Genomic DNA, 9,819 nt, shown 5'->3' on the forward strand with positions numbered 1-9,819 from the left:
AAAGCAGACACTCTGAAAACATTACAGGATGGTATAGGAGAAACCCTAGGTCTCCTTGGCTCATGCCAAAATTTTCTGAATAGAGACCCGGAAACACAACAAATCAAAGAAAGGTTGGACAAATGCGATTGGATGAAGTTGCCGAGCTTCTGCATGGCAAAGGACATAGCTGGCAAGATCAATAGAAAGCCCACGGATTGGGAGAAGAACTTCACTAGCCATACAACGGACAAGGGTCTCATATCTAAAATATACTTGGAACTCAAAACATTAAATCCCCCAACAACAAATCCTCAAAGAAACAACTGCCCAATAAATAAGTGGGCTAAAGACTTAAAGAGAAACTTCTCTGAAGAAGAAAGAAGGATGGCCAATAGACAAATGAAGAAATGCTCAACATCCTTAGCCATAAAAGAAATGCATATCAAAACAACATTGAGATACCATCTCGTCCCTGGTAGAATGACTATAATCAAGAACACTAATAACAACAGATGCTGGAGGAGATGTGGAGAGAAGGGCACCCTACTGCATTCTTGGTGTGAGTGTAAACTTGTTCGACCAGTTTGGAAAGTAGTATGGAGGTTCCTCAAAAGACTCCACATAGACCTCCCCTATGACCTAGCAATCCCACTTTTGGGGATTTACACAAATGTTCACAAACAAAACCACAGTAAAAGTACCAGCACAACTATGTTTATTGCAGCATTATTTACCTTAGCTAAGATATGGAACCAACCCTGATACTCCTCAGTTGATGAATGGATCCAGAAAATGTGGTATATATACACAATGGAATTCTATGCGTTCGTCATAAAGAATGACATTGCCCCATTTGTTAAGAAATGGAAAGACCTGGAAAAAATTATATTAAATGAAGTAAGCCAGACCCAAAAAAACATAGGTCCCATGGTTTTCCTTATTTCCAATAAATAGTATATGTCTGAATCAAGCAGAAAAGCTCAGATAAATTGATGTTAGGGAAATGAACCCTAAGATATGTACTCAAATGCTGTTTTCTTTCATGCGATTGTTTCTAACACATTTATAAGATGATATCTTTGTTGCTTTGTATGTCCCTCCCCCATGGTATAACCCCTGCTTTCACTGTATTTGATGTTAGTATAATTTGTGGAGGTTAAGGGAAAAAATGAATCGTTTAAATAGGGACACGGGGGACCCATTGCAACAATGAGATGTAGAAGTAGTTATGTCGAAAATGAACTTGACAGCTTTGGTGGGGGGTGATTGGAAGCTTGGGTGGGGAGATAGGGGAAGGATGGGATGGGAAGGGGAAACAAAGGAGGAGGCTGCAATACTTGATAAGAAATGTACTCATTATCTTGCCCATGTAATTGTAACTCCTTTGTACAGTATTTTCAAAATAAAAACAAATACTAATCTAGAAAAAAATAATTACAATCACCATTACTATACCAAGAAGCGAGGCTTAACACCTTTACAACTTTTGAAAACATCCTAATTGTAGGACATCATTGAAAGCAAGTTACATTATACAAATAAACTTTTTAACCATCTTTTGAAGGCTTTTTAATTTTAATTTTAACACATACAAGGGACAGTTTTAGCAATACTAATCAGATCATCGCATCACTCATTTAATCATCATGTTTTCAGAGTCTATCTGCAGGGAAAAGGGAGAGAACAACGATGGGCCACTCAGCCCCTCCTATGGAATGGGCACGCACCCAATCTTACTCTTTAAGGTTAGTTGAACTGCGTTTGTGCCAGCTTGCCCTCTTTTACCATGTGTGGACTTCTCCCAGGGCCAGTCTCACCATCTATGAAGCCCCCCCCAGGGTCGGTCCCACCATGCATGACCAGCTTAACTGCACTTCTGCCTGCTCAGCCTCACCCCTAAATATAGATCTTTGGTAGTCTTCTAAGTTTTCCCTTTTCTTTGGGGGGGGGGAGGTTTGAATAAAATACAGTTTTAGACAGACAGAATTGGTCATGTTTTTTAACAGTGCTAAATTGACCTTTACATTAAAATTTTTAATATTTATCCTGAAATTTTAGCCAAGGGAACTAAATCCTTTTTAAAATAACAGATTTTCTAATTTTTACATTAAAGAATCCTTAAAAAGCCATTTAAAACAATGTGAAAGTTTTTTTAATTCTTAGTAATGTCTAAACCTCTTAACCTTTTACATTTTAAACTTAAACTCATCCAATAGTTACAGCATGTTGACAATTTTTCTCTTGAACATGTTTACAAACACTTAGAAAACACACAGATATTAAAGCATGCAAAAATCAAATCAGTTGTACATAGATTTTTTAAAGATTTTTAACAAAAATTTAAGACAGTATTTTTTTAAACTAAGTACCTTTGTTAAGCTTCATTTTCCCAGGGCTTACTTGTTTAGCAAGGCAATTCACCAATGGATCTTTTGAATCCCTTCTGTTGGAGAAGGGCTGGTTGAGGGGGGTCACCTGAAACTAAACTGTCCTGAATTTTATCCATTTTTAGACAAGAGCACTTTACAAATTGTTACATTGTCGGGACTCGCTGAAAAGTCCAAACCAGGTGCATAGCCTTCCACACCCTCCGCTCAGGCAGCCACCACAAGGAGAAAATGCAGCCCAAGGCCTGAAAGGAACCAAACTAGTCCAGCAACCTTTCAGACCTCACAGTGAGGGGAACATAGCAGGTCTGTGGCTGAGCCCAGCCAGAGGCTGGAACTTTTATTTCCTCAGAGATCTTCAAATAAATAACAAAAATATAAATAAACACAAAAACCAAGAATCCAGTCTTAAAACAGGTACCAATTCTAAAACAGAACTAGACAACCACCAAAGGCTGAGTTGGGGACTAATGGACCCTCAGTTCATCCATACCAGAATGGTGCCATTCTCCCTCAGCAAGCTGAATTCAGAGTCAGCTGAGTGAGCTGGCCACCCTCACCCAGAATTTCCCCACCTCAAAAATAGAACAGAAACAACACCAAAGTAAACAAGACAAACAAGTGGCCACAAAGACAAAATCAGATCTCAGTAAATTGGGCAACATCTCACCACCAGAGGATTTCTTTCTTTCTTTTGTTTTTTTTAGATTCCTGCAAATGTTGACCCAGGGGCCTTCCAAGGTGAAGGAGAACTCCCAATCATCTTGGGGCAAGGGAAAAAAGACCCTGGAAGCCATCCTCTCAGACTGACAGTCTCCCCCTCCCCATACTCAAACCCTCTGGGTCAAGACCCGAGGCTAAGATATTGCTGGTGGTACTTGGTGGTCAGTGGAAGATTCATCTTTCTGCGAGTTTTCCCTGCAGGCCTCTTTCAACGTTATTGCTAGATCCTGCAGGTTCTCCCTTCCGGCACTGCCTCCTCTTCTAGAGAATAAGTCAACCCTTGATGTCATCCTAAAATTCCAAAGTATTAAAATGGGAGAGCAGCTGAGGTGAAAGGAGCCTCTGGCCACCCCTTTTGGGGGACTCCAGGATGCCCGCTGATCCAAAAATGAAAGTAAAAATGAACAAGGAAAGGAAAGCAAGAGAGGCGCTGAATTAAAATGGCAACTACAAATGAGACAAAGAGAGCATGCATGTTGATCTCAAGCTCGAACCACCCCTAAGCCACGGTGGTGGAGGCCAGACGAGTTCCTGTCCCAAAGGATGGTGGAGGCTGGAGAGTCCCTACCCGGGAGGTGGATAATCTACCCTTAACCCAGAGTGGCAGAGGCGGGACAAGTCATGGTCCAAAATATGACAGAGTCCAGTGAGACCCCACTGGGGAGGGCTTCCCCCAAGGCCCAAGGCCTGTCTTCCACCGGCCTGCTGGCTACCTTGCAGCACGTCCGCCAACGTTTCTTGCCAGCTCCAAAACCCTACTTGCAAGTCAAACACAAAACACTCAGCATAAAGCAGCTGCACCCCCTCTTACTGGCTAGCTGGACGACTCGATGATCAGGTATCTGGGTGGCTTATGGGGGGGGGGCTATCCCAGATGAGCTCCCACATAAAGTGCGCAGTTTTCGGACGCCCCCTCTCAGACTACCAGAGACCATGATCAATGCAAACAGCAAAGAGTTGTTTATTGCAAGCTGGAGCTTGGTCCTCTGTGCACTTGGTAACCGGTGATGCTAAGAGGCCCCAAGCATAAAATTGGCACAGCTTTTATAGTATCAAACAAACAAGTTTACAGGGTTTCCACCACACAAGCAAGTTCACAAGTTCAGGGGGTTTAAGTCCACCCTGGTTGCACTTCCCTTTTTCAGCTGGAACACCTGGGCAAATATTCTGTTCTTTTTATTTTGTCGGTCGTGGGGCTTGAACTCTGGGCCTGAACTATTCTGTTCTTTAAGGGTGGGCAGGATTGGTGAAAACCTGCGGTTTTTCTGAGAACTATTTTTCTCTTTGGCAGCCCAGCTCTCTTTGGGGGTTACTATGAGGGCAGCACAGCTCAGGGGGCTTAATCTTAAAATGGCATTACTTTAGCTCTTCAGTTAGGTCCTGAGTTCAAACACCAGGAATGGTGTATGCACACACACACACACACACACACACACACACACACACAGCACATGGAGGCACCTTTGCCAATAATGTATCATTCCATTATGTTCAGTTCCCTAATTGTCTGCCAGAAGGACTCTTGAATTAATTGTAGCAGTTTGTTTCAACTCTGAAACATAGTCTTACAAAGACAGGATGAGTGCAGGGAACTTTGCCTGCCACAGAAGGTGGCACAAATGAAGGCTTTCTGTCAAAACTGACCACTGGGGAGAGAGAAAGCTTGGGGTACAAACAAGCCTTTTTCTCCTGACCTTCAGAACCTGCGCACACTCATCGTCATTAATTGGCCCGGATGAATTGTTTGTTATGCAGCTTTACAGGAGTGAAGCTTTTTGTCTGCCTGTTCCAACAATGAAGCCGACTTCCTCTGGCAGCCTGGGGTATGGAGACACCTCAGGCTATACTGGGAACACTGAGGGAGCCCCGGAACATGGATTGTCTTGAAAGCACTCTCTGTGCTATGAAATCATACTATCCAAAGCAAATTTCCTAGCTGGGTGCCTTTCTTCATAGCAACTCTGGATCTTCATTGATACAAATACATGCTTACATACACAGACACATGGAGTTACTGGCTCTTCTTTTGTGGCAGGTCCTTAAGCTTGAACTTTGAGCCTAGATATTTTCCCTGAGCTCCTTTTTCTCAAGGAAACATTTTATTGTGTCTTAAACCATGATTACCCTAGGCTGGAGTGCAGCTTTTACACCCACAGATGATCCAGGGATCCTAGGACCAGAGTTCAACATCCAGCACTGGCAAAAATGCATTAAACCAACAAAAATGGAGGAGGAAAAACCAGGAAATGTTACACAACAGTTTTTACCTTTGTTTCCTTAGCACTGTGACCCTCCTGAGTCTCAATGACTTGGCTTGAAAATTGTATGTGACCTTGCATGGATGATGGCTGGGGGGCTGTCAGTGAAGCCTGGGCCCAACCCAGACACCTAGGCCCTGAGATCGATCCTAGGACTGCCACCTACACACAGCTGAAGATGCTAGGAACCTCGTTCCTATCTATAATAACACTAATAGAATATTTGACATGTACTAATTGAATTACTAACTAGCTAGTCATTCCAATATAAGATTGCATGCAATAAATATAGGTCATTGATTAATTAATACTTTATTAATTCTTCTACCATGACAATTGGGAGCATAATTTTATACCAAATAATTGGTAGTAATAGAATATATAAAAATAAGGTACAGACATCTCTCTTTATATTGGGTTATACACTAGAATCTACATAAATGTCTATCTGTCTCTCTCTGTATATGTTTATAGATGCATATACATATGTAAAAACACACACATGCGCGCGCGCGTGCACACACACACACACACACTGCAATCTAAACATCTACCTATTTATATATTGACCATTCCTAGGGCTTGATCTCAGGTCCTCAAATTGGCCTGCCAACTTCACTTGCATCAGACTGGTGTGCTAACATTTAACCATTCATGAAGTGGGGCCTGCTAGGCCCTGAGTTCAAGTCAGAGAATTGCCAAAAACTTTATCCTGTAGGAAAAGCCAATTGTTCTACTTGTTTCCGTATCGGTGAAAGTCCTGGGTCTCAGGAATGATGTAGAATACATAGGCAAAGCTATGGCTTATGTAATAGGATGCAAAATGTAATATGTGTAATCATACTCACTCTTAAATACATAAGAAATAAAACACAAAATGAAATGAATACACTAACTGCAATATGCAATAAACATGTCTATGTAAATATAAATCATGTATTTCAAATATATACGAATATTATTTTTTCAAGTGCTAGGATTTGACTTCAGGCCCTGGGAACAGGCCTGACTTTCTTGTCTTCCAGCACGGTGATCTTCCCATCCCCCACAGTGCTACAGATTTACCCACATCCTGAGTTCAAATCCCAGGCCTGCAAAAACAATGGCCTGAATTCCAAGCCAAGGAGCCTCATAATATTTTAAATATTTTTAATGTATATATGTATGTATGTATATATTTTTATTTTGTCAAGCACAGGGCTTGATCTCAGGTAGTGGCAATTCTGCCTCATCATTGATCACTCTAGACTGGGGTGCAATCACTGGTCCCACAGCCAAATCTGGGTTCCTGGGCCTCAAATGCTGACAGGAAAACAATAATAAATAATGTGACACAGAAAAATAAAAACTGGCAACTTACCAGTTTTACATTTATTTTCTTTACAAAGTGACCATCCTGGGTCTGAATGACACGGCTGCAAAATGTTGGTAACCTGGCATTGCTGAAGGCTGGTGGGCTACCAGGGAAGCCTTAGGCCAACACGGCAACATAAGCCATGTGTTTGAAGCACAGTCCTGACCCCTACCAATGGAGGGAGAACCTAAGAGTCTCGTTCCTATTCATAGGATTACCGATGGAAGATTATGAATGGCAAAGTTGAATTAGTTGTTTCTGAATACTACTATACAATTAGATGGAGTGATTTTAGGAGACCAATGGATGTTAATGAATATTTTTGACACATTCAAAGAATACAATTAATTACATGGATGCAATAATTTTGGGACAGTAGTAAGGATAAAACAAGAATATTAATTACATGGAGGTATAATAAATACTCAAGAATTGGTAGGAATGCAGTGTATATACATGAATAATGTATAGACATCACTGGCACTCTATAAAGATCTATATTTATTTGTGTCCTACCATCTGCATGTCAATCTGTACGTATTTTGTCAACCCCTGGGGCTCGATCTCAGGTGCTAGAAATGCTTGTCAGCTCAATATGCCCCTGGCTGGCGTGCTGACACTCACCCATTCATGAATTGGGACTTACAGGCTGTGAGTTCTAATGCCAGCACTCACAAAAATTGAATCGTGGAGTAAGAATCCCATGGTGACACATGTTTTCTGATTCTTTGAAAGTCCTGGGTGTAAGGTATGAAGTTTCATACATAGGCAAACCTATATCTTATGTAATATATGTAGTAAATATTTCATGTGTAATAACAGTCAATAAAATAAATGGTAAATAAATTAATAAAACAAAAAAAATAAAATGAATAACTACACTAAGTGCAATATGTGGTCAACATATGGGGCTCGATCTCAGGGCCTGGGAACTGCCTGGCAGCTGAATTGGCTAGAGGTTTCTGTGCTGACAGTCACCCATTCAGGAATTGAGCCTTCTAGGCCCTGAATTTAGATCCCAGTACTGCAAAAAATGTAATCGAGGAGGAAGAAGCCGAGCGTGACACGTTTCCTTTTTCTTTGAAAGTGCTCAGTGACAGGATGTATAATTCAGATGCAAATACATATGCTATGTAATAGGATGTCATAAATGTAAAAAAACGTCATTGGTGGAAGAATTGTCACTACAATAAATGAAAAACAGATTGAATTAGTAGTGAATCATTCTAGGATAAAATTAGACACACTAATTATAGGACGTGGATTAAGTTTAATATTTTATTAAGCATTAATAGAATAAAATTGCATGGAAACATAAATACCTAACAATTGATAGTAACACATGATGCATAATTTAATTATATAGACATCTGTCGCATTCTATAAAATATGTAATTTATGTAGAGATGTATGTACATATAATTTTAATTAATGCTTTATTAATTGTTAAATGAGACACATGATTAAATGGAGACATAACTTAATACCTAAAAATTGGTAGTAATATTATCTATAAATTAATAATATACAGACATCTTTTGTGTATATAAAATTATGTACAGCAACCTCTATATATTTATAACTCTTTCACTCCTGGGGCTCGTTGGTTGATTGCTTGACTAGTAAGCATGAAGCCCTGGGTTCGAGCCCTCAGTGCCACATAAAAAGAAAACCTAGAAAATCTGCTGTCTTTCAATCAACTGAGTACTAGCCTTGAACACAAACGCTTAGGGACAGTGTCAAAGCCCTTACTCAAGTCCCAGGACTGCCAAAAAAAAAAAGGTAGAATATACTCACTGCAACTATAGAAGGACAGGACATCAAATACCTCATCACAGAGAAAGCTAGGAGTCTGGTCCTGACAGCTGTCACCTAACCTGATTTAGCCAGATGTAAACTGCTGTAACCCAGCTCCATGGGTTTACCCCCATCATCCTGGCTTATCCTGGCTTACCCTGGACATCTTGGTTGCTTGGGGGCTTTAAATCCTGGCAGGAAGTCTGCTAGAATCTTTGAAATATGGCTTGAAATGGTAGAGCACTAGCCTTGAGCAAATGTTATTAGAACATTCTCCCCATGTTTTGAGCTCAAGCCCAAAAAGTAACCTCCCTCAAAATAAAAACACCCCACCAAACCATTAGATATTAAATGTTCCTCAAAGAGTGTGAAATCACCTTAATTCTAATGATAGCTTGTGGAACAGAGCTTTGTGCTGAGTCTTTTAGAGGGTGATCTGTGCTGAGTCCTGCACATGCCATGGGGCTATGTGCTGAGTCCTTCACAAGGTGGAGTGTGCTGAGTCCTGCATTGGGTGCTAGCTGCTGAGACTTTCACAGGATGCTGTTTGCTGAGTCATGCAAATAGTGCCATGTGCTATGTCTTTCACAGGGTGCATTCTTTCAGCTTGTCCTTGTAAGAGCTCCACAACTGAGATGATTATGCAGACAAGAATATTGAGGCTCAGATAGGTCCCCAATGCAGGGACAAAATTATGTATTACTAAAGACTAGTGAGTTGTCTGCTGCAGACAATTGTTTTGTTTTGTATTTTTCCAACCATGAACCTTGAACTAGGGGCCTAGGCACTGACCCTTACCTCTTGGGCTCATGGCTAGCACTCCACCATGTGGAGCCAAGGAGCCCTTTGCACCAGAAGCCATGGCCTAGGGGTCTATAGCTGAGGTCTGTCATCCTTCCTTCTCAGGATGCTGAGATCTGAGGATCTGTGTTCCAAACTATCCCAGGCAAAAAGGTCCCATGAGACTATCTCCAATTCACCACTAAGAAACCTGAAGTGGAAGCTGTGTGCTTGACGCTCATGTTTGTCATCCTAGCTACTCAGGAGGATGAGATCTGAGGATCATGGTTCAAAGCTAGCCTGGGCAAGAAAGTCCTTGAGACACTTTGCTCCAATGCCCCACCAGAAAAGCTGAAATGGCGCTTTGGCTCAAGTAGTAGAGCACAAGACTTGAGCTGAAGAGCTCAAGGACAGCACCCATGCCTAGACATCAACTTCTACAACAATAAAAAACGACAGAAAGAAACTAACAAACCTGAAATAGAGGGCTGGGAATGTGCCTTAGGGGTAGAGTGCATTGCATATATGAAACCCTGGG

Source organism: Dipodomys spectabilis, unplaced genomic scaffold (genome assembly GCF_019054845.1).
Source record: "Dipodomys spectabilis isolate Male_0828 unplaced genomic scaffold, ASM1905484v1 ptg000254l, whole genome shotgun sequence".
NCBI lineage: Eukaryota > Metazoa > Chordata > Mammalia > Rodentia > Heteromyidae > Dipodomys > Dipodomys spectabilis.